Here is a 25,308-nt window from a genome sequence, read left to right as displayed (position 1 = left end):
GTGTCCTGGGGTTTCATATTCACTCACCACTCACCCAGAGTCACTTTCAGTCTTGCAGGCTCCATTCATGGTAAGTGCCCTGTACAGGTTTACCACTTAAAAAAAATCTTTTACACCATATTTTTACTGGGCCTTTTCTATGTTTAGATATGTTTAGATATATACATAGTTACCATTTTGTTCTAATTTCTTTCCTACAGTATTCAATACAGTAATTTGCTGTACAGGTTTGTTGCCTATGAACAACAGGCTACACCATATAGCCTAGGAGTGTAGTAGGCTGTCCCACCTAGATTTGTGTAAAAGTCTACTTTATGATATTTGCTCAACAATGAAATTATCTAATGACAAGTTTCTTAGAATGTATCCCTATCCGTTAAGTGATGCATGACTCTCTTAATGTATATAAATGACCAGATACTTCATCTAGCACCTACTCTGGATGACATAGAGTAGATGCTCAGTAAATATTTGATGAATAAACTGCAAAGCCATCTGGCTCTAATAGAGTAAGGGAACTAATATCTGAATATGTTTAATTATATTCCAGGCCCTTTACAAGCTTAAGCTGTATGAGGCCAAGGACCACAACCTTCTTAAATGAATAGAATTTTTCCATAGATGAATGGTGTTCTACTCACAGTAGGAAAGGTGTAACTCAAAATGCGGTTAATTTAATGTGTTTATTTATAGTTGGTTCTATGGTATCTGCCTGCCAGGGACTTGAGACCTAGGCTTACTTGTTGGCACTATATGACCCTATTGTTCATCTGAACCTGGCTGTGGAGAAAGCAGTAGGGAGGTTGTGAGTCCAACTGGAAGAGCTTCTTTGGATCCTCGTACTTAGAAAGAGCATGGGCACAGGAATCAGAAATACTGGGTAACTTACTGGCTGTGCAGCCTTGGGTGAGTCACATAGACTCTCTGAGCTCCAATTTACTTTTCTCTAAAATGTGGTAAAAGTAGCTAGCTCTAAGGAGCATTACCCAGCATTAAGTGTGCTGATATGTGTGAAACACCACATCTAGTGCTTGATGTGTAGTAGATGCTCAGTTATATATGGCTTTACCCTTCCCTCCCACCTTTCCTCGTTCCTACAGCAATCAGTGCAGCTGAGATCATAGCCTCAGCCTGCTGCTACTCACTAAAATGAGCTTGAGGTCTGAAGTCTTCATCTGTTGTGGTTGACTGTCCACATTAGCTTAGCAGCTGGGCTTCCCCTGCAATAGCACATTCTGCTCCATTCCAATCTTGCTGTCTGGCAAGAAAGGTGCTAATTCAAAGCCCCAAAGAGCTCCCACATTCTGGAGGCATAAAGAGGCACAGTTGGGTCACTTTCCCCTTTAGTTGCTGCTGGGTGTTTGCCAGCAGGAGCTGAGACCATCTCACTTAGCAGGCCTGTTGTTTCTCTGCTGACAGTGTTGGGTGCCAGCATGGCCAAGAAACGAGGACATGCTCTCTGGACCATATTGAGAGGGATGTACACCCAGAGTACCCTAGGAGACTGACCCAGGAGAGGTCACAGTCACCGTGGAGGTTGCCAAGAAGGGGAAGGAGGAGACAGTGACTCTTCAGAGTAGCTCAGTGGCTGAGGCATTCTGTGGATCATAGGGAAATTATTCAGCCAGGGTCTTCAACCCCTATGGTGGCATCCACCCCATGAATTAGAAGGCTTGCTTCATTTCCTGGGAGGTTGACATCAGAGTAGTGGAGTGCTGAAGATGCAATGCCTTTCCTCCTGGGGAAGGGAACATGGGAGGCTTCATTTTAAAGTAAAATAGCAAAACACAGCATCAACTTTAAAATGTGCATGCCCAGTATATCCACTTTTAGGAATTCATCGTCATTTTGTCAGTGATATTTTAAAAATATATGGAACTGTTCATCTCAGTGGTATTTATGGTTGTATAAAATTGGAAACAACATACATTTCAACCATTTGGGTACAGGTTAAATACGTTTTCCATATCCATAGGATGGAATATTATGTGGCCATCCAAATAAAGCTTGTAGGGAGTCTTTAATAAGCTAGGAAAATGATCTTATAATATAAAATAAAGATGCAGGGTACAGAATTATACATAATGCATGATCTCTACTATTTAATGAAAGTTCACTGAAAGAAGACTGGAAGTAAATGTGCCTAAAAGTTACTACCAAGTGCCTCCAAAAAATAGGATTACCATTCCTTTTTTGCCTTTTTATATTGTAAATTTTATCTACTGAGCATAAAAATTGACAATGAAACAAAACCCACCAAGAGATACTAGTGTAAGTGATACTGAATCCAAAGACATTGACTTTCTGGTGGAATTTCAGGCAACACTGGGGGAAATTGTTGGAATAAGAGCCATCTCGTGCCTGTTGAATGACCCCACCCAGACGGTGGTCTCTAGAACAGACCATTGAGCCAGCTCTGACAACACTGGGCTTGAGGAATGGCCAAAAATATGTGAGGGGCAGTTGGGAGTGTGTGCCTGTCACAGTCAGGAGACCCCATCATAATCAGACCGTTGTGAGGCCCTGGTGGAAGAGGAGGCAGGGCTTCTACTGTGGGTTAGCCCTGTTCTCTGAGCAAAGCAAATGGTGCACTCGTGTTTGATCTAAGACTGTCCAGCCAGGTGTCAACTGGAATGCTTCTCAGATTCGCTCCCTCAGGGGATGGCACTAACAATGAGATAATAAGTTTATTTATAGCTCTTTTACTGAAGTACTTGAGAATTTCCTTTTTAATTCTGCAATTCCTCCAAGTTTTGGAAACATTGACAATTATTTTCATTTCTTCTTGAGAAAATATGGTCGGTGGCATGAAGCCTATTTAAGCACCTTCAGCAAACTCCAAAACACCTTTCTTACTGATCCTATTTCCTACAAAGTACCACCTTCTCTGCCTCACTGACTGTGCATCTGTGGCCAACGCTGAGGCACAACTCCTCATTCATTTAGTAAGCATGCTGTGAGCCCCACCATCTGCTGGAACCAATCTTTTCTCACAGAGACCGTGATACAGGGGAACACAGACAGGCAACCCATGGCTGAACTGTGCATTCCTTCTGGGGTCCTATCTTCTTCTTTCTTTGTGGCTTATGCATAGGACCAAGGTGGATCTTGAAGGGCAATTGAGGAAGTGTAGTTGTGGGCCTGGTAGCTCAGAAAGCGGAGCATGTTCACCTTGGGTTTGGAGTCTGTATTTGTTTTCTATGCTGCCATAACAAAGTACCAAACACTGGGTGGCGTAACCCAGCAGAAATGTTTTGTCTCAGAGCCCTCAAGGCCAGAAGTCTGAAATCAAGCTATCGGCAGGGTCATGCTGCCTCTGGCTCCAGGGGAGGATCTTTCCTTGTCTGTTCTAACTTCTGGTGGTTGGCAGCAGTCGTTGGCATTCCTTGGCTTGCAGATATGTCACTCTAGCCACATGGCCATTATCTCCCTGTGTGTTTTCACATCATCTTCCTAATGGGCATGTCTGTCTCTGTGTCCAAATTTCCCCTTTTGATAAGGACATAAGTCATATTGGATTGGAGCCCACCCTAGTGACTTCATTTTAACTTGGTAACATCCATAATGACCCTATACCAGATAAGGTCACATTCTGAAGTTAGGACTTCACAACTTTTTGTGGGGGAAACACACAATACAACCCATAACAGTTCCTAAGGCTGACTCTGCCAACTCTGTAGCCTTGGAAATCATACAGTGTCTTTGAACCTCAGCCACCTGTAAATTGGGAGTAAAAAGAATACCGAAGTCCTGTGGTCATTGTGGGTTCTAAATTGTGTAAAGCTCATAGCATGATACCTGACTTATCATAAATGTGAGTTCTCATCATTCCACTTACTGGCCACGCTGTTCTCCCATTCAGGTGAGATTGTCTAGCTTTAACCAACTAGGGCTGACACCGTGGCCTTGACTCCACAGAGCAGAAGGTCTGAGTGTACCACACCAGCAGGGACCTCCCAGGTGAATCAGCTGGATGTTTCCAGCAAAAGCATAGTGCCAGAAACAGGCTGGTGATAAATCAGTTTGCTGAACTGAACAATTGGAGTTTTCCATTTTTACACAAAGTCACAGAGGCCATGTTTGCCACGAAGTCTGCCAAGTATCAGAAAACAAGAGGTCTTCAAAGAATAAATCTGGGTTCAGACTAGTAAGCACTGAATTGAAAAACATGATGTGTCCATGCCTACTCTTTTATGCAACCAACTTCTCCTTCTCTATGTTCAGATTCCCTTTCTGTTCCATAAGAGGACGCTTGTACCCTCCTGCCTCAAGGCCTTTGACTTGCAGTTTTTCTACTCAAAATGCAGTGTATAAGTACCCCCACCCTCCCAACTCTCCAATTTGTCTGCCTAATTGCTTATTATTTTTTGCTTACCCATTATACCCTCCCAGTTATTTTCCTGTTTATTTCCATCCTAACATTTAACACAGTTTGCAATCACATCTTCAACCTTGTGCTTCTTCATTTGATACTTGCATGTTCTATTAGGCCTAGTCCCAGACTACATGGATCATGTTAGCTTGAGTCTCCATGGGCCACCCACAACTAGCTCGGATCCTGCACAGAGTGGGTGCTGGACTGTTTTGTAAATATCCAATGAATGGAAACAGTCACTATTCCCCAACAATGTGTGGGCCATTATGCTGAAGAAGGCTGATCATCCAGGGAAAATGAATGGTCTATAGTCTGTACTTTCAGTTAATTTATATTTAAGCAAATCTGTCAGAGAAGTCAGTTCAATTTCATGGAAGTTGATAATCACTCCTACAGCCAGTGCTATCTTTGTTTGGGTCTGTGGGCTATGCTCTACCTCATTCCCTTTGGGGCCCAGGTTAACAGGATAATTGTCTTAGTTCATTGGAACTGCTATAACAAAACACCATACACTGGGTAGCTTTTAGAAAACAGAAAATCTTTTCCCACAGTTCTGGAGGCTGAGAAACTAGCAGCCTGCCAGACTGGCATGGTCAGGCTCTGCTGAGGGCCCTCTCCTGGTTTACAGACTGCTGACTTCTCACTGTGTCCTCACATGGCAGAAGGGGGAAACAAGCTCCCTTAGACCTCATTTACAAGGGCACTGATCCCATTCTTCAGAACTCTGCCCTATGTCCCAGTCACCTCCCAAAGGCCTCACCTCTTAATACCATTACACTGGGGATTAGGTTTAAACATATGACTTTGGTGGGAGTGGGGGTGGTCACGAACATTCAGACCATAACAATAACCCTGCTCAAAACCTCCTTCCCACAAAGAAGTAAAGTCAAACAGAGGAAACACCAGAAGATGCCATTTTTGCATAAACTCTAAGCATTCAGACATATTTCACACACGCTCTATGAGGATAGTAAAATGACTTTATTATCTAAGGAGGAGAAATGAAGAAAATCTAACTAAAAGATTTGGATATTTTCTACGGTGTGACACTCAGTTGACCAGAAAATAGATTCTTCAGCTCAGGGAGGCTATGTGAACCCAGCTTGTCTTCATAAGAGGATGTCACCTTGAAGGACAAAGATGTGGTCATATTTCTTTACCTTCTTTGAACTGCCTGTTATATAACAGATGCCCATTAATTATTTCTAATATTCCATGCTTGAGTTTGATTGGCTGAGAGAAGGGCAAGTGACAAAAGATTTAAGTGATTGAATTCTAAGCTTATCATGGAAGTTCTGTACCAAATACTATTTGCCAAACAGCTGATAAATTTGTGCAAAAACATGCCATGCCGACTGCCCAATCAATAAAAGCATAGGTAGCTCTGAGCAGCTACAAAAATGACTTCTGTCAATTTTATTTTTCTGAAGAATGCAGAATTTCAGATCTCACTGGGGATAGTATAAACATGTAACCTTTGCTGCTGGAGGCAGGGAATTAAATTATCCTGGGCCTTCTATAAATATCTACTATATATAGAGAGGAGGAAATTCCATCTCTCTTCCCAATTCTAGGCAACTTGAAAAGTGAACTGCATCCACATATATTTTGCATGGAAAGTAAGAGGTAGCATAAGGGTATTTACCATACAGTGAGATGGATCGTGTGGCTGTAATTTATCTTGCATTGGCCCGGTGGGGAAATGAAGCATCCTATTAGCATTGCTCATCTGTGGAAATCACAATAGGCAAATTAGGGACAGAGCAAAGCACCTATAATATCAATATTCACGTACTGTGAAGGAAAATGTCAAAGCAGAGTTTGGCTCTGCTGGAAATGGGTTACATTTAGAACGCATTAGCTCCTGACACCCAGGGCCTAGGTAATCTACAGCTGTTTCAAGTTATTTACTATAAACTTGGAAGCAGCCAACCTTTCACATTTACATTGGCTTTTTGTTGCCAACAGAAAAAAAAATAAAAGGTACATAAAAAGAAAATGAAAGTTGATGCGAGGCAGTTTGCTGATAGACTGGCTCACCGGAGTGCATGACCCTGAACTGGGAATGCCTTGGTCATCATGGCTCACAGCCCAGGGAGCACGTTCCACTCCACCATTTCATTCCTGCTCCAGCTGATTTCCTAGCAAATAGTTGTTTTATTTTCCTCCAGAATTAGAAAATGAAAATGAAGCTAGGAGTTACGAGTCTTAATGATCCTCCCTGGTCTTTTCTACGGGAACCTAAAATTGATTTTCAAACTTCTCCTCTGACTTTGATTTAACATTTTAATCAGCATGCCTTCTGTGGGGGGTTGTCAGCAGTATTGATGACAATGCAATGAAGAATTAGCCAGTCATATCAAAAGTGCTTGTTATCAGCTGAGCAGTCCCAGTCTTGATGAGAGGTGCCCAGGGGTCGCCTGGTGCATGTTTAAGGAAGTCCCTTCTTTTTCCACTCACTTGGATGAGAATGAATGCTGGAGTCACACCTGACAGGAAGCAGGCCTCTGAACTTTTGTTTTAAAGTATGAAACTGTGCCCTGAGATGCTGACTTATTAGCTCCAAGAATTGACAGAACAGTAAAAGAGTCCATATACTCCTGAAGTATTGATTGGGCTGTCATTCATCTTTCTTCTTCAGCTCAAAATATGGATTTTCCTGACACTTTCTTTAACTTGAATTAAACATTTAAAATATTCCTGTTCCCCTTTGGGGTTCCCACATGAACATTTGGGAACTTTACTACAATTTTGGGGTTATGGGTGAGACTTGTCAAGGAGTGGAAATATGAGGTCTTGTGCACCTGCCGTTGTTCATCAATTTCACAGGCAACTTGGTTTAGAATGTGGGCACCAGAGCCAGAAAAGAAGTGGGCAGATCCTAGTGTGATCTTGAACAAGTCATCCAGTTGCTCTGTGCCTCTTTTGACTCATCTGTCAAATTATTTGAAAACCCTGAGCAGCAGGGTTGGTGGTAGGGTGAGAAATCATGTAGGCAGTGTGCTCAGTGACTGGAAGTGAATTTGGGAGGACTAAGCAGTGTATTCAGCTGTGTTACTAAGGCAGAAGTAAGCCAGGGGAAACCCCTTGGCTTAGATAAGGTCTCATACCTGATAAGCATCTTGGTTCATAGTATGGGATCTATGAGATGGCTCACTCTCGTGATGGCTCATGAGATTAGAAATTTGGCTCATTCATTGCCAGTTGGGTCCCTGATGTTCTAACCTTAAACCAGCAATTTCAGAGCAGGGCTTCTCTCTGCCCAAAGAGGCCCTTGTCAAGCAGGTATGGGGTTACAGAAAAACATCACACATTTACTTAGAATTCTAATTACTCACTGCACAAGGCCTGAGAAGCAAGCTGGAATCTGGGGCAGTGACCAGACAGACCTTGAAATGAGGCTGGTTAAAGGAGCTGAAACTTGACAACTGGCAAAGAGAAGCACAGAGGCTGGAGTTCAGAAATGGCCCTATTTGGATCTGACACTGGACAGTGATCTGCTCTGAGGATCATTCCCTCCTACAAAGTCAAAACCGTAAGAACATGAGTTTCAGCTTCAGCACAAAGGTGCCACCGTTCATATTAGCAATCGCCAACCTTTACTATGTACTTTCTTCGTGCCAGCATTATGCAAAGTGCTTTAGGTATTTTGCCTTCTTGACTTTAAACTTCACAATAGCCCAATACAGTATAATCTGTTATTATTCCCATCCTGTGCCTGAGAAGATTGAGACAGGAGAAGTTAATGTGCTTTGGCCAAGGTCACAAACATAGAAATGCTGCCGCTGGTACTTGAAACCAAGTCATTCCAATTAAAATTCCAAAGACTCTGGTCTTAACCAGTATAACGTTGTTAGACCCAAATGCCAGGGTTCAATGTTAGGGTCCAGTCCATGCTGAGGTCCAACGGGAGTGGATGGATAGGCGATGGCTGAAAGAACACTTGGGGGGCAGTAAGCAGATGAAATGTGGTTGTATTCAGCAGCTCTCTGATTAACAGCTCTCTCACACTATCTCATCAGCAGCTTTCTCACACTGTCCGCCCTGTCTCAGCTGCTTGAGCCGGTTGCTCCCACACACAGCTGCGCAGCCAGCTCTCTCCTGTCTTCAGGGTCAGCAGCTTAACTCTTTCTCTCTTTGGGCATGAGAACAAGCCATGCCATGCTGTGTCGTGCTGTGCCGAGCCATGATCTTGCTCCCCTCTGCCCATCTACAAGATGAACAGCTCTGGTTCTGTCTCTCTCTCCCTTTCTCTGGGCACCAGCACCTGCACAAGAGCCATGTTGAGCCATGTCCAAGAGCCAAGGCCTGTGCACAGTGTCAGCAGGGCAGCTATACCTTTTACAGAGAGTAGTAGCTCCAAGCCAAGTATGAACTTACACAAGCAGGTTATATAACACGTGGAGTGTGTGCCAGGCCCTAAACTTGCTGAGTCATGCAGACCTGGATGTCTGCCTTGGCCTAACCTTGACCAAAGCACATCCATGTACCTTACAGCAGTGCTTCTCGTGAACTTACTAAAATTTAGTCTTTTCTACACCCAACCAACTTTACTGCCTAGCTTAAGGCATTACTTAACATAGGTGTGGACTGTAAAGTCAGGGAGATGAGATGAGGAAGTACAGATTCTTGCCTCGTGGAGCTCTAAGGAGAAAAAAGATGGGTGAACAGAATTGAAAATGCAGGAAGAAAAGCATGGGTAGGAGGGGAGCAGGAGGCACAGTGGCACATCAAGGAGATCTCCACTGAGACCTCGGCTTGAGAAGCCAGAGCAGGCTTCTTAGAAGAGACTATGCTTATGCTGGATTTTGAAGCTTGTGTAGGAGTTCTCCTGGTAGCTATAAGAGAGAAGTCTCTGTTAGTTGATGAAGAGCATGTAGGATGGCTCATTTTCTTGGCAACAAAGGCTACTGGTGGCTATAACAGCTGTTTACTAACCTCTCCACTGGGCAACCTATGAGCCTTTCTGCTTCCACAGGTTCCTATTTGCAGATAAATTGCAAAAGCCTGCTTGTTAATAGTGTTTGTTGTTCTTCCTTAATTTGCAGATTAAAAATTTGGCTCATTCATTGCCAGTTGGGTCCCTGATGTTCTAACCTTAAACCAGCAATTTCAGAGCAGGACTTCTCTCTGCCTGAAGTGACCCTTGTCAAGCAGGTATGGGGTTACAGAAAAACATCACACATTTACTTAGAATTCTAATTATACTCAAAGATACAAGGGTAAAATAGAATTAGTTTCAAATTAAAAGATATTTAGAATTTTATGGAGTGAATTTCAAAATTTATATGATTTAAAAATAAAAGCTTTGCTTTTTTAGAAATGTCTTAGTAGACATGAGCTACATTTTGGTATAGCAATTCCTTCTCCGTAACTGAGAGATAATGGAATGGTTGAATGGGTCTAGGATTCACATTTTTTGTTTCTGGCCAGTATAACACTTGGTATCATTCATTCACCAGTCCAAGAGCCAACCACTCATTCTCCCTATTGAAGGCACTGGGTTCTATTCCCTGCTGTATAATTTGGTGGTGTCTACTCTTTCATAACAACGCGCACCACGATTGCTTCTCACGCTTCACCAGCAGTAGTTGAAATCTTGCAGTGGTTTAATGTCTTGCCTGAAATTAAAGTAATGGAGATACAACCATAAGAAACCCACTACAGGCTGTGTTGAGTCATAAAACTGTAATGCTGTGAAAGTGCGGCAGCAAGAAATCACTGGTGATATGAAAGGAGCAAAATAAATATCTGCTGGGTTTTTAATTAACTGCCTGTAAATAATGAAAATGAGCAAATTAGACTCACTTTTAGGACCAAAATACCATTGTAATTTGAATATCGCTATTGATGGAGAGCTTGGCACCTTTGATGGAGATGTATAAATCACGCAGCAACTCTCTAGCATCTCCTAGAAACTGTGTGTTATTTAGCCTGCCTGCTTTGTCCGCAGTGGCAAACATCAGCAGTTATTTTTGCCTCTGAGCCTGTGGAGGGTAAAGTGTAAAGAAAAAGCCAGGCACAGAAGCTTCTACTCTGCCTCTAGATTCCTATAATGGTACTTATTATTATACTACTGAGAAGACAGTTGTGGTTTAGAGGTGGACTCTAAAGTCAGGGAGACCTGAATTCACATTTTGGCTTATGATTATTTGATGACATTGGACAAGTTTCTTCAACTCTCTGTACTTCAGTCTCCTTCTCTGTATGATGGAAGAGAACTTGGCACTTGCACCAAGGTTGCTCTAAAGCCATTGGCATAGTACATGGCACATGTTAAGTACTCTAGGGCTATTAAGTGGTGAGAGCTGGCATCCTGACTTGTTCCTGATCTTAGGAAGGAAGTATCTAATATTTCAACATTAGTGTTAGCTGTAGGTTTCTCTTATATACCCTTTATTAGCTTAAACAAGTTGCCAGTTTACTAAGAGATGTTATTATACATGAATGTTAACTTTTGGCAAACTGTGTTTTGCATCTGTTGAAATGATCATAGAGTTTTTCTCCTTTATCCTGTTAATGTGATTAATTAGATGGAATCTTGTGTTTCTGTAATAAGTCCTACTTACTCATAATCCCTTTTATAGAGTTGAATTAAATTTGCTAACATGTATTATTAAGGATTTTTATATCTATGTTCATGACAAATAGAGCTCTTTAATTTTCTTTCTACTTTATTTTAAGTTCTGGGATACATGTGCAGGAAGTGCAAGTTTGTTACATAGGTAAACATGTGCCATGGTGGTTTGCTGCATCTATCAACCTATCACCCAGGTATTAAGCCCCACATGCATTAGCTATTTATTCTGATGCACTCCCTCCTCCCACACCCCTGACAGGCCCCAGTGTGTGTTGTTCCCCTCCCCCTGTCCACGTGTTCTCATTGTTCAGCTCCCACTTATAAGTGAGAACATACGGTGTTTGATTTTGTATTCCTGTGTTAGTTTGCTGAAGATAATAGCTTCCAGCTCCATCCATGTCCCTGCAAAGGACATGATCTTTTCCCTCTTTTTGGCTGCATAGTATTCTATGGTGTATATGTATTTTCTTTATCCAGTATATCATTGATGGACATTTGAGTTGATTCCATGTCTTTGTTATTGTGAATAGTGCTGCAGTGAACATACACATGCATGTGTCTTTACAACAGAATGATTTATATTCCTTTGGGTATATACCCAGTAATGGGATTGCTGGGTCAAATGGTGTTTCTGGTTCTAGATCTTTGAGGAATCACCACACTGTCTTCCACAGTGGTTGAACTGATTTATATTCCACTAACAGTGTAAAAGCTTTCCTGTTTCTTCACAACCTCATCAGCATCTGTTGTTTCTTGACCTTTTAATATCCATTTAGACTTGCATGAGATGGTATCACATTGTGGTTTTGGTTTGCATTTCTCTAATGATCGATGATGTTGTAGCTAATTTTCTTTACTTGTGATATCTGTGACATTTTGGTATTAGGGTAATGCTAGCCTCTTAAAAAGAGTTAAAAACCATTCTTTCCTCTATTTTCTAAAAACAAATTATGTATCATTAATGTTATTTTGTTTTTGAATGTGATGGAATTCACCAATGAAGCCATCTGGGCCTGGACTTTTCTTTGAGGAAAGGTTTCTTAAAAAATATATGTACAACATATTCAAATTCCTTAGTATATTACTTAAATATGATAATAAGTTTTTTCATCTAGTCACTTTGAGTTTACTTTGCTTTTCTCTTTCTAGCTTCTTAATTTTATATTCTCTTTCCTTTATAATACATGCTTTTAAAGCTATGAATTTCTCTCTAAGTGCAGAATTAACTGCATCCCACAAATTTTGAGATGTAGTGTTTGTATAATCTTCAGTTCCAAATATGTTTTCATTTTTCTTTTAATTTTTCCTCTGACCCATGATTCTTTTAAATGTGTACTATTTAATTTACAAATATCTAAAGTTTTTCTAGATCTCTTTATTGACTTCTGATTTATTTCCATTGTGGTCAGAGAATATATTCTGCATATTTTAAGCCTTTTAAATTGACTGAGACTTGTTTTATGGCCCAGCATATAGTCTTTATGAACATAACACGTGAGATAGAAATAAATGTGATTTCTGCAGTTGGATGTAGTATTTTATACATACTAGTTGGGACAAAATGGTTGATAGTGTTATTTATATTATCCATTACTTTATTGATCACTTTGTGCCTTATTCTTTATGATTGTGGAGTGTCTACTTCTCCCTTTAACTTTATCCATTTCTCCTTCAAGTGTTTTGAACATACCATTGAGAACTTATTTAATGTACTCATTTGAGAATCCAAACATCTGAGTTATCTCAGGGGTGGCCTTTTAGGAAAAGGTCCTATTTCTTGGCTCTTCACATGTCAAATAAGTTTGAATCGTATTCTGGATATTTTGAATGTTATAATGAAAACACTCTAAATTGTCATAGTCCTCCAAAAATTATTAATGTTTTGTTTTAACAGACCATTAATTTGGTTAAACTCAAACTGCAAATTGTCTTTTTGCCTGCCGCGGGCAGCAGTTCTGGTCTTGGTTCAAAGGGCTGGTGGTCTGTCCCCACATGCAGGGGACTGGGGCCAGCCAGAGACTTGGAAATGGTTTAAACAGGGAGTTTGGGCCTCCCCTTCCCTGGCTATCTTCTCTCCAGGATTCCCCTCTCACACTCAGGCAATCCTGTTTACCTGCCAGAAAGACAACAGGCTTTCTATCAAAGTTTTAGCCTCCATGCTGTACCACAGGGTTGCAGCTGCCCTCAGGGCAAAGGATCAAAACAGCAACTCATCCATCCCTAGTAGCTTCCTCCAGGTTTCAGCTCCCCCACCAACATCTGCCTATTTTTAATCACTCTCTAGAGTCCTTCAGTATTTGGTGGGGGGTGGAGAGGGCGGTATTTTTCCAGGTTTGTGATGCTATTGTGAGAGGGTCAGTGTGTTTACTCATCCACAGCAGAGGCTGAACTCCCCAGGTCACTTTGCTTGCTCTCTGTCCCCAGATTTCATTTAAACATGTGCAGTACATGACATTTTATATGAATTTAATTATTCTAGTTAGAACTAGTGCAGTAAGAATATTAACATGATATGATTTGATATGCAATATATAATTTATAAAGTGATTTTATTAAAATAATACTAATATAATATTAAATTTATTTTCGAATACTCAGATTTTCTTTTTAAAGAAGCATAATGTAATGACTAAGCAAATTATGAACTAGAACCCTGTTGCCAAAAGACTTCCACCTTAGCTGATAGTCAATCAGTGAAAGTCATTTCTCAGTACCTACATCTGGATTCTGAACGTGACCAAGATGCCATTATTTTAAAATGTAATATTTTAAAAATTTTAAAATATGTTTATATACTATAACAATACCACCTAAGCAATTATTAAGAGGCAGTGATAATTTAAGACCTGATAACCAGAAGTTTGGGAACTGAAGCTAAATGTGAATTAACGATCTAAAGAAGGTCAAATCCACTGTTGTTTTAAGAGGGAGCATTATCCTAAATATTAGAAATAATGCCAAGAAAACAAAAGTGAGCATAAAATAGAATAATTTTGTGGTTATTGTAGAATGTATCCTCTCTGCTTTACATTTATTTCTATGAGCTTTTAATGATATGTGCTGTTGATTAGGTAGAGCAGCAGTATGCAACAGAAATATTACTCAAACTATACAAATACTTGTATAATATATCATCTAGCAGCAGCATTCAAAAAAATAGGTAAAATTAATTTTAGTAATATAAGTTGTTTAACCCCAAAATATCCAATATTATTTCAACATGTTATCAAATAAAAAATTATTAATGAGAAATTTTCTATTCTAATTTTAGTTAAAAAAGTCTTTCAAATCCTGTGTATATTTTACAGTCTAACACATCTCAGATAGGACTCTAGGTTTTTATCAGAAATATTTGATCTATATTTAGAGTTTATGTAATTTATAGTTGAAAAATTGATTCACATAACCAAATATACTTGCAAGTTTTCCAGTAACTGAAATGAGTGTCTGTTATTAAATTTAAATTAAAAAAATAAAATTTTATGGCCGGGAGCGGTGGCTCAAGCCTGTAATCCCAGCACTTTGGGAGGCCGAGACGGGTGGATCACGAGGTCAGGAGATCGAGACCATCCTGGCTAACATGGTGAAACTCCGTCTCTGCTAAAAAAATACAAAAAAAAAACCTAGCCGGGCGAGGTGGCGGGCGCCTGTAGTCCCAGCTACTCGGGAGGCTGAGGCAGGAGAATGGCATAAACCCGGGAGGCGGAGCTTGCAGTGAGCTGAGATCCGGCCACTGCACTCCAGCCCGGGCAACCGAGCGAGACTCCGTCTCAAAAAAAAAAAAATTAAAAAAAAAAAATTAAAAAATAATATAAATAAAAAATAAAATAAAATTTTAATAAAGTTTAAACTCTAGTTTCTTGGTCACACTAGCCACATTTCAAGCATTCCAACGCCACATTCTAGCTAGTGGCTTCTGCACTAAAGCGTGCAGACATAGAGTATTCAAAAAGTTGTTTTTTGAGGAAGAGCTTTCAATTCATGCCTATCTAAGTTCCTAAAGACACAAATGATGAGAAATACTCACAAGGAAGGAAAAAAAATAAATTTTAAAAATAGATGGTGTCTTAGTCTGATTTCCTGGTGTTTACAATAGTTGAAACTGGGTAACATTTTTAAAAAAGAACTTATTTTTTTTACAGTTATGGAGGGTGAGAAGTCCATGGTTGAGGGGCCACAACTGGTGAGGCCCTTCTTGCTGGTGGGGACTCTGCAGAGTCCTGAGACAGCACAGGCATCAATACGACAAGAGGGCTGAGTACTGTCATTCAAGTCTCTTTTCTTCTTTTTATCAATCCACGAGTCCCACGCCCATGATAACCTGCTAACTCATTAATCTATGAATTAGCAGACCCCTCCCAACCCAGTCACCTCTTAAAGGCCTCACCTCTCAACACTGCCACACTGGAGATTAAATTTCAGCATGAATTTGGAGGGGACAAACATTCAAACCATAGCAGATTGAGGACAAAGACTTTGGGTAAATTTCTGACTGGTTCAATTTTGGGGCGTCATCTCAGCCCCACGTTTGGACATTGAGAAAAAGGGGGGAGAGAGATTCCAAAGATTTTACCTGTCAGCATGATTCGCACCAATTCTATTTGAATATTGTCTTCTCTGGTTAATTGAAGAGGCTGCAATATTCAGCCCCTATATCTGGAGAGCTCATTGACACTCAAAAAATCTCAGATACGTTTAATTGTTTGGGCCTACGTGTAGCTTCTGTTTCTGAAACTTAACTGTAAGTCCCTGAATGGAGTCTTAGGCTTCTGGGAACCTCCATGCCCCTGCTAAGATTCCCTCCTTACAGGAGGTGTCTGCTTACAGAGATGTCATTGACAGAGATAATTGGACATGGTAAAGGGTCATTATATTTGTATGGGACTTTTTTAACTCTCCAAGGTGTTTCAATGTCTATTATTTTCCTAAAGGACAAGTAGGAGTTAACCGAAGTAGGATCCAAGTATTGATCATGGAGGAGTTTGACTAATGTATCACCTGAAAGCTGTGGGTAAACGAGATCCCCTCTTTGTTTAATAAGATTCTCTACTCCTGCTTGACAGTGGGAAAGCGATTTATCCACATGTTGTAACTGGGTCCAGGGTAGTATTTCTTGAGACACTGGGTTTAAAATGCTCTCTTGGCAAATATTAAAAATTTAGATATTACATAGTCGTCATCATCCTTTTCCAAGTGTTTTCATTGCTCTCTTCCTCCTTTTTGCATCTGCCAACACCTGACTAGGATTGTAGGCACCTCAGAATCAACCAGTGCATCAGCAGGAGGGCTGAGAGTCTATAACAAGGGAAAGGGCACAACAGCAGAACCCGGGAAGTGCCTGTCTGGGCTTGTCTGCCATCCCTTTGTGCTGGCTTGCTCATAAAACTGTCTGACAATTAAACTAGCTTTTTATAAAGCTAGTTTATAAAAAGTTCATTCAACCCACTCCCTGACTTACTACATTCTCAGTTGTTTAGAAAAAGAAAGTTCTGTTCTGATTGTCGTATGATGACCATAGGAGGATGATGGTTTTATTCCCATTTTACAGATGGGAATATGGAGGTATGGTTCATTTTCAAAGTTATGAAGATGACAAATGAAGAGTTGGGATTTGAATGTAGGTTTACCTGACTTTTAGGCACTGACCTATACTACCTGCAATATTTTAAAGTATAAGCACTGAAATGCCATTGTAAAGAGAGGGACATGATGGTGTCCAGAGGACAACACTTTGTCTCAGCAGAATCAGTTTCAGGAGGTGAAACTCCTTCCTTCTTGCAGCTATAGCACATCTCTGTGGTGGGTACATGAAGCAAGCAATTAATTCTGGAAGTATTTAGGAGGCAAGATTAAGCCATCATTGTTTGTGTTCTCACAACACCCAGAAACGACACCTATTGCAGCCTTGGCAGTACTTCATTACACTTAACTTTTTGTCCATCTGCCTCCTTCTCCTGTCTGCAAACACAGAGCTGGTTTCTGATTCATCCAAACCTCCAGCCCCAGGCAGGTCAGGGCACATAGAGATGTAGACTGTTTTCACTGTTGCCCTAAATAAGTGCCTCACCCATGGTAAACCCTGAATATGTGTGAACTACAGTGATTTTTGTAAATTGTTATGATTATTCATTTTGTTCTTACTGTATTATTTATGTCCAGGGATGGTTTGCTGAGTGAATGAGTACAGTATGTTTTTGTACTTGGACTCTTTTAATTCCAGAACCACTGGGCACCAGGCAGACCATTATTTCAAGCTCCACTTGACCAAATTATGACTAGCTGAGTCACAGGGACCTCTCCAAGTCTCTCAGCATATAAATAAGTTTTTACATCATGCATTCACCCAACAAATATTGCCAAAGAAGAAAAAAATGAATCACCTTTATTTGCTTTTCAGAAACATAATAACTGCTATGTTAATCTTCCAAAAGAGGGAGATTTTGATCTTGGCACAAAGCTTTAGAAAAATGGCTTTTAAAATAAAAGGATATGTTTTATTTTGCTCAATTCTAAGTAAAAAGAAAGCTATAAATGGTGAAAACCGCCCCCTCCCTCTGGGGTTTAACGGGAACCAAGGTAAGTTATCACCATGCACCTAGCTGCTTCTAGGCCAGAAGGCAGGATTTATTATAATTATAATAATAAAAAGTAGATAGGCCTTTATAGTTCCCACATCTCTTCCACATTTAGTGTGTCATTGTAGCTTCGTGGAACTTTCAGGATTAGGCATCCAGTTGTATCCAGCTGTAATAAAGAGAAACTTGAGAAGCACCCAGGGTCACGCAGCTGAGAAGGGCAGAGAGGGAACTCAGCAGGGCCTGTCCGAGTATCTCCAACCCAGACATGTGAAGAAGCACCCTACATAACATCCTGCAAATGTTTCCCTTTAGCTTTCTACTTTTGATTATTTTAAGTGTTTAATCTGAACCGGGAGAGTTTAAAGTTCTACATTCAGCCCTAAAGTGATATTCTGGACATGATTACCGCTTGATGTGATTAGCACTTATCCTTCCCCATCTTATTATACTTAAAGTGGCTACAGATGATCCCATGTAGAGAGGGACTTTAAAAACTTCATCCACCCGGCCCTCTGGCAAGTGTGGTCAGTGTTGACTGTCTGCCACCTGTGTACTAGAGAGGACAGTGTGCAGCTGAGAGCAGATGATACCATAATCTGTCTGGAGGGACCTCATCAATCTGAAGGAGAAGGCTTTATAAGAGCCAACTATTTCCTCAAACCTGGAAGCAGAGACTCAGCCAGGTGTTTGCTCCAGAAAGACCACCTTCATGTTTTGAGTTCAGTGTTTCTCAAAAGAACCCTATAACCATCTGGAGTGAGATGCTTCTTGGTAGTATATGACTGATCTGCTTAGGGCAAGATATTTAGCACCTTGACTCTTGCCCAGTGACTGCCATTAGCAATCCCCCATCACCGCGATGAGCAAAAGCAGTCAAACAAAACATCCCCCTCACTAAACTCTCCCTGTGGGAGCAGTGCTGGCCCTGGATGAGATTATGAAAATGCACAGGATGTTGTCATTCAGGGAAAAAAATGTGTGTAATAAACTGTGGCTGACAGGTGCAAGGTGCTTCAAGGAGTCAGATTGTTTGAATGTCACACATATGGCATTCAAAATATTTCTGATGTTGAAATGATCTCTACCTTCAGCCTTTTCAGTTCTTAAACAGGAACAGGGAGTTTGCCAGAGGTGTGTGACTTTTCTTCAATATAATAACAGGGAAAAGAGCTAACAATTACACAGTGCTTACTCCATGCAAGGCACTATTAAGTGCTTAGCATATGTTAACTCATTTAATCCTCCCCGTAACCAATAACCCTATGAGTTAACTGCTATTAATACCATCCCACTTACGCGTGAGGAAACAGGCACAGAAGGGTAAGTGACTTCCCTACAGTCCCATGATAGTTAATGGCGTAACTAAGATTTCAATCCAGCCCATCTGGGCCAGACTTGGATAGAGATGTGGAAATAATTTCCCCAACCCCCTAACAATTTATTATGTGGACATACAATTCTTCTTACTGTTACTACAAAGGCCTAGCTGTAGAATACAAAGCAAACTGAGCTGCTCTGAGGTTGGGAGCACTCTGCAAGGTGATGGGTCATGTTTTTAGCATCAGGAGCAGGGTATGGAATTATGAGCTGGGGGGACACTATTATTGGTAAACTGTAAAAACAACAGTTCTCATGTTTTTTGGTCTTATGACCACTTTACATTCTTAAATATTATGAAAGATTCTCAAGAGTTTTTCTTTATGTCGGTTATGTCTGCATGTCCAATATTTACTATATCAAAAATTAAAACTGAGAAACTTTCAAATGTTTATTCATTTATTTAAAAAATAACAATAAACTCAATACATATTAACATAAGTTACTCAATATATAAGTAACATAAGTTCACAAAAAAGATATATTTTTGGAAAAAAAACAAATTAGTGAGAAGAGTGGCATTGTTTACATTTTTGCAGTCCCTAATATTGAGCTTAATAGAAAACCGCTAAGTCCTCATATCTTCCTCTGCCCTCAACCTGTTGTGATATGTTATTTAGGTGGAAGTATATGAAGAAAATATGACCTCGCCCAGGTAGGTAGTTGGAAAGGAAGTGGTATTTTAATAATATTGTAGATTTCTTAAAGATTAGGTAAAAATGAATCTGAAATTGCATTAAACTTATACACTGTCTCCAACCGTTAAAGCTGCTATAACAAAATACCTTAGAGTGGTGTCTTATAAAGAATAACAATTTATTTCTCACAGTTCTGGAGGCTGAGAAGTCCGAGATCAAGGCACTGACACATTCAATGTCTGTTGAGGGCCCATTTCCTCATAGATAGCACCTTCTCACTGTAACCTCACACGGCAAAAGAGGTGAGGGGTCTGTCTGGAGCCTTTTATAAGAGCACAAATCATAACCTAATTAACTCCCAAAGGCTCCATCTCCTAATACCTTCACTTTGGTGATTTGGTTTCAATGTATGACTTGGGAGAACATAAACATTCAGTCCATTGTACGTTGTTACATTAAAATCCATGAAAGTTTTTTGTACTTTGAATCTTTTACTCGTACATGACTGTGTGACATTATCCCTTGGTTGTTTGAAAGATACTGGTTCATTGTTAAGTGGATCCTTCAAAAGTTGATGTATTTCATTATACAACATCAAGAGTCACATTCATTAACATCACTACCCATCTTAGCAGACAAGTATTGAAATATTAGTAAGTTGTTAAAATCCCTGTGGCAGACACAGGCTTCCCCAAACTGAAAGCTTCAATTTTATCATTGACAGCAAATACTCTCAGTTCCTTTTCTTGATGGGGCAGGCTTACTTTAAAAAACGTCTGCCACGCATTCAAGTTTGAATAAACATAGTTCGTCTGTCAATCATTCTTTCAAGTAAAAAATGTCATTTTATGAAAAAAGGTCCTAGTTCAGTTCACAATTTAGATCACACAAGTGCTTTTCCTAGATACAAGCCAGCATACTTTGCCATGCCAAGGTGTTTAAAGTGCACTTTCCATTTCATCACACAGAATATTAAAAAGACATGAACTCATTGTGATTTAATAAAAATTGATAATATTTACTGCATCATTAAAGTCATTCTTAAGGAAATTGGCTTTTTCCCCCTACATGTATGCTGTGATGAAGAATGCAGTTAGACACTCACTAAGCCACCAGCACCTTTACTCCCCATTGCTTTTATGCCATCAGTGCTAATGTCAACACAATGAAAAGTCGAATAACATCTTAGTATTAATATGATGATCACTTTGACTTTTTGAACCGTTACAAAGTGTCTTGGGGATGTCAGAGATTGACAGAGCACACTCAGAACCACTGTCCTAGAACGTCACACTCACCCAGTAAGTGATAAGCTGCATGAAAGAACAACAGGTGTGCTGACCGTAGATGCCAAGATTTTAGTCCGTAGTTGGCTTTATGCTGTCAAAGTGACCTTGGATGAACACTTACTCTCTCTGAGGCTCAGTTTCCTCATCTAAAAAATTGAATTAACTTACTTTGTTGTTCAAAGGTATTCAAAGGAAGGAGCAAAATGTGCTCTAAAAATCAAGTTAAGGGATTCTGATTTCCCTCAGAATCCTATGTGAGGTATTAGAAGACAACTACACTAACTTCTGCAGGTGTCTTAGGAGGTGCATTTCTGCTGAGAAGCAGGTAACTGTGAGATACCTGCTCCCAGGACTGAGGGTCTGGAGTGGTCATGTCTCACTCAGGCACAGCAGGGGCTCATCTTCTGGTCTGGCCCTGAAGGGGACTCTTGGTGAAGCTCCAGTTCAGCCACCTTGGCCCACAGCGCATGTGAGATGGCAGCCAAGGCCTGGTGGCCTGGTGCTGCTGGCCTCCTTTTCCACGCAGCCCATGGCTAACCTCACACCCCCGCTCATCTGTGTGTTGTCCATACACAATTCCCGGCACAGTAGTAGTTCTCCCACCCAAAAGCATATTGGAGGGCAAGATTTTGAAAGTGGTATCTTTATATGAAAACCATTAGGTCTGATCTTTTACTTTTAAGTATATCCTCCTCCCACTGCAGTGCTCTGTTAGTATAATAACAAATTCTAGTGACAGGCCTCACAAAAAAAGTTCTTGTATAAGACACAAGACAGCCTAATGTGTCTTACACTGACACTGAGAACTGGTTTTTTAAATATCTTTCTATCTAGAATTTCGTCCTGGGACCTTTCTTCCAGCAGTCTGTTGCAACTTGTCATGATGTTTTAAATCTTCTGTTTGGTATAGTTCTAAGTAAAGATATATTTAAAACTTGAAATTATTAGCTTGAATTTTACCTTTTCTATTATGCAATGCCCATTTTAAAATACAAATGTAAGAGCATTTAGCTAGCATGCAGAATACCAAAATTACAGAATTTGTATTTTATAGTTCATGTATACATATGTATTTAATTCTTATCACAACAGTATAAATACTACACAAAACAAGATCAACTGTTTTAATTTCACTTCCTTTTTTTTCTTTTTCAACTTTTATTTTAGATTCCGTGGGTACATATTCAGGTTCGTTACAAAGGTATATTGCTTGGTATTAGAGTTTGAAGGATGATTGATCCCGTCACCAAGAAAGTGAGTGTAGTACCCAATAGGTAGTTTTCCTGCCCCTGCCTCCCTGCCTCCCTCCACCTGTTTGTACTCCCCGGTGTCTATTCCCCATCTTTATGTTCATGTGAATATTACTCTCTGCCTTCAGGTTACTGATAGCAAGGGCAGCCTGAAGAAAAAAAAAACAATGGGTTGTCTGATCTTCCCTTTTCCTCTCCACCATCATTTTCAGTGTAAGTGATTGGCTAATACAGGATGTAATATGAATAAGGAAGGCTACAACAGGGTTCCTTGGTTGTTCACAGTTTTTAGTTTTCCATTCTCTCTTTTGCATTTGAAACAAGTTCTGGATCAAAGGGAAAGTGTGGCCTCTTGGGGAGGTCAGTTTCGTACTTACTCAGTTGAAGATATAACATGATTGCTTTGTTCTTACTCTGAGTCCCACTGAAGTCCCACACGTTGTGGGTCCATGGGAATTCTGAATGCTATATGCAAATGGGGCAGCAAGACGTGGTGGACATGCATATTGCAGCCTTCTCCTCTGCTCATAACATGCTCCATTATCCCATCACACTTTATTCACAAAACAGAGGTTAAGATAAAATTATTAAGAACTTCAAGGCTGAGCACATTGGCTCACACCTGTAATCCCAGAACTTTGTGAGGCCAAGACAGGAAAATGGCTTGAGGCCAGGAGTTCGAGACCAGCTTGGTCAACATAATGAGACCTCCATCTCTGCAAAATAAAAAACTTAGCTGGTTGTTGGTAGCACACACCTGTAGCCCCAGCCATTCAGGAGGTTAAGTTGAAAGGATTGCATGAGCTCAGGAGTTTGAGGCTGCAGTCAGCTATGATCACACCACTGCATTCCAGCCTGGGTGACAAAGCAAGACCGTCTTAAAAAAAAAAAATCAGGAGACAGCAGAGATTAAAACCAAGCTCAGGATGCTTCTGAGCACAGGATGCTGGGTGGCTCTTAGGTCACACGCCTATGAAAGCTGGCCCTGCCCCATGGCCTCCACTCCTGCCACACTGGACCTGCAGTCCCTTGGACTCACCATATTCCTTTCTGCTGAAGTGTCCTAAGCCACCACATTCTTAGGGAGACCCTTCCTGCCTTGCCTGACCAGGTCAGAATACTTTTAGTACCACGTAGCTCTCCTTCAATGTCTTCATCACAACCACCATCCTTCTTTCAGGTACTGATTATTTGACTGCTTATTTCCCTTCCTACCAGACTGCAAGCAGCTTACAGGCCAGGGCTGGGTATTTTTGTTTGCTATTGCTTTACCAGTGCTTGGCACATAGTGCCTAAAAAATATTTATGGGAAGAATCAATATTTATGAGGTGATGAATAAATGAATGAATGTTTTTGCAACCAGAACACAAGTGTCAGGTGAAGAGGTGGGATAAATGAGAGGGACATGAATGTTAGGTTCTGTTCTAGGTTTTGATGAAAACGAAGTGGGTCTCAATTGTCCTTTTTACTTGTCTGTCATTTCTACTAGGTAAGAAGTACTTTAGGATAAAGCAGCCTTATATTTTAATATAATATAAGTCTTTGTGTCCCCAGGCCTAGCATAGTGCCTGAGACTTAGCTCTCAGAAAAATTAGTTCTATTGAATTGAATTGTTCCGTAGATGGAAATATGTCACCTAAACTTTATCTTGTCTTCCCTTTGTATCTCCTCTTTCCTCTCCTCTGTCTTCTTTCCCTCTCTCCTCTCCTTTACTGTTTTTAAGGATTTCTGCATCTTGAAAACTACTTTAGTTGTGATCAGGTCTTTCCAAGAGAAGATTACACTCATCTCTTCTAGGTTTAACTTGAGTCTTCAAAGAGAAATGGTCTGATTAGCTTATAACCATGGCAATGGTTGGGCACTCCAGAGAATGCCCCAGAAACAGTCTAGACACATTTGTTGATAATATTCTCATATTGGCATTGATCTTGGGAGAGAATCACAAGGCAGGTACTTTAGAGGTTCGTCTATTCAACCTGCTAATTTAGAGAAGAAATTAAACTTGAGAATTTGAGAAACCCTATTCTCCTGCCCTAGAGGCTGCAGAACGTGTCAGAATGCGCAGTACAGAAATGTCAAGTGATCCCAAAAAACAGAAGTGAATGGGAACTAGCCTTCTTAATGGAACCGAGTCTATACCCTGTCTTGTCCATTTATTCCACAAGTACATTGAGAAATGGCTAGGAGGGGTGGTGGCGGGGAGATGGGAGATGGGGGTCGTAGTGAAAAGGGAATGTTGTTAATAATGAAATTGAGCATCAATGAAATTTTTTTTTGAAAAGCATAAAGGTAAGATTGGTATTGGTTGAACATCTGGGAAAACATTGTTAGTAAGAGATCATGGCATGATTCCTATATGTAAATCAGAGGATTTCTTTCCTGAATGAGACTTGAACTGGAATATAGACAGTTTCTTCAGGCAATCCATGGGGTGGTTCCTTAGAAGTTATGGGGCTGTTTGGAGATGGTGTGGTGGGGTAGAGTACATGGACTTAGGAATCAGCCATACCTAGGTTTAATACTTAACTTTAGCTCTGTGACATTGAGCGAATATTTAACCTTTCTGATTTTTCTCTTCCTTTTTTAAAAATTTGAATAAATTGATATAAAATACTTGCCTTGCAGGTTTCTTATGAAGGTCAAATGAGGTTCTCTGGGAAGGGGTACAAAGCTTGGTGCCTGGTGCAGAGCAAGCATGCAATCATCTCGTCCCTTCTCTTCACTGGGTCAGCTCTTATGAATAGTTGGGCAGGACCTGGACTAGGGTGAGGCAAGAAGGTGCCTGAGCTACCCTGAGCGCAAAGCCTCATTAAATGATGTACCCTAGCCACCTTGCCCCTCCCTGGCCTCAGCAGTACAGCTGAGGCAGTGTCAGACCAGGGCTGGAGCATCTTAGGGTAGATGCCCCCCACCCCACCACCATCTCTGGGACCATCTAACAGATGACACAGTAGAGGCCCAGACAGTCAGTATCATTTGATTTAAGCCAATCAGCTAGTAACTGGCAAGCCTGGAATGTGAATCTAGGCCTCTGGGCTCTTGGCCTCTGTTTTGCTGCCTTGAAGCCTATAGCTGAACTCTTTTCTCTAACAAGTCTGTAAATTTTCTCGATAGGGAAAGAGGACATGTCTCAAATTTTCAGCGCTTCTCAAGACATTTACTACAGGTCTTGTATGCAGTTGGGGTTTAATAAATAAACATGCATTTATTGAGGAAAAAA

The 25,308-nt window shown here is 40.5% G+C and overlaps 1 protein-coding gene across 1 annotated transcript in view; it reads left to right on the top strand.

The window, feature by feature from the left end:
* The window catches only part of CLSTN2 (calsyntenin 2), a 639,619-nt gene that overhangs the window by 459,804 nt on the left and 154,507 nt on the right, over positions 1-25,308 (top strand). The gene's annotated exons all lie outside the window — the stretch shown is intronic.

The sequence above is a fragment of the Colobus angolensis genome, unplaced genomic scaffold, assembly GCF_000951035.1.
Source record: "Colobus angolensis palliatus isolate OR3802 unplaced genomic scaffold, Cang.pa_1.0 Scaffold46, whole genome shotgun sequence".
In the NCBI taxonomy this organism is placed as follows: domain Eukaryota; kingdom Metazoa; phylum Chordata; class Mammalia; order Primates; family Cercopithecidae; genus Colobus; species Colobus angolensis.
Note: the sequence above shows the minus strand (reverse complement) of the source record. Positions and strands in the feature narration are given on the sequence as shown.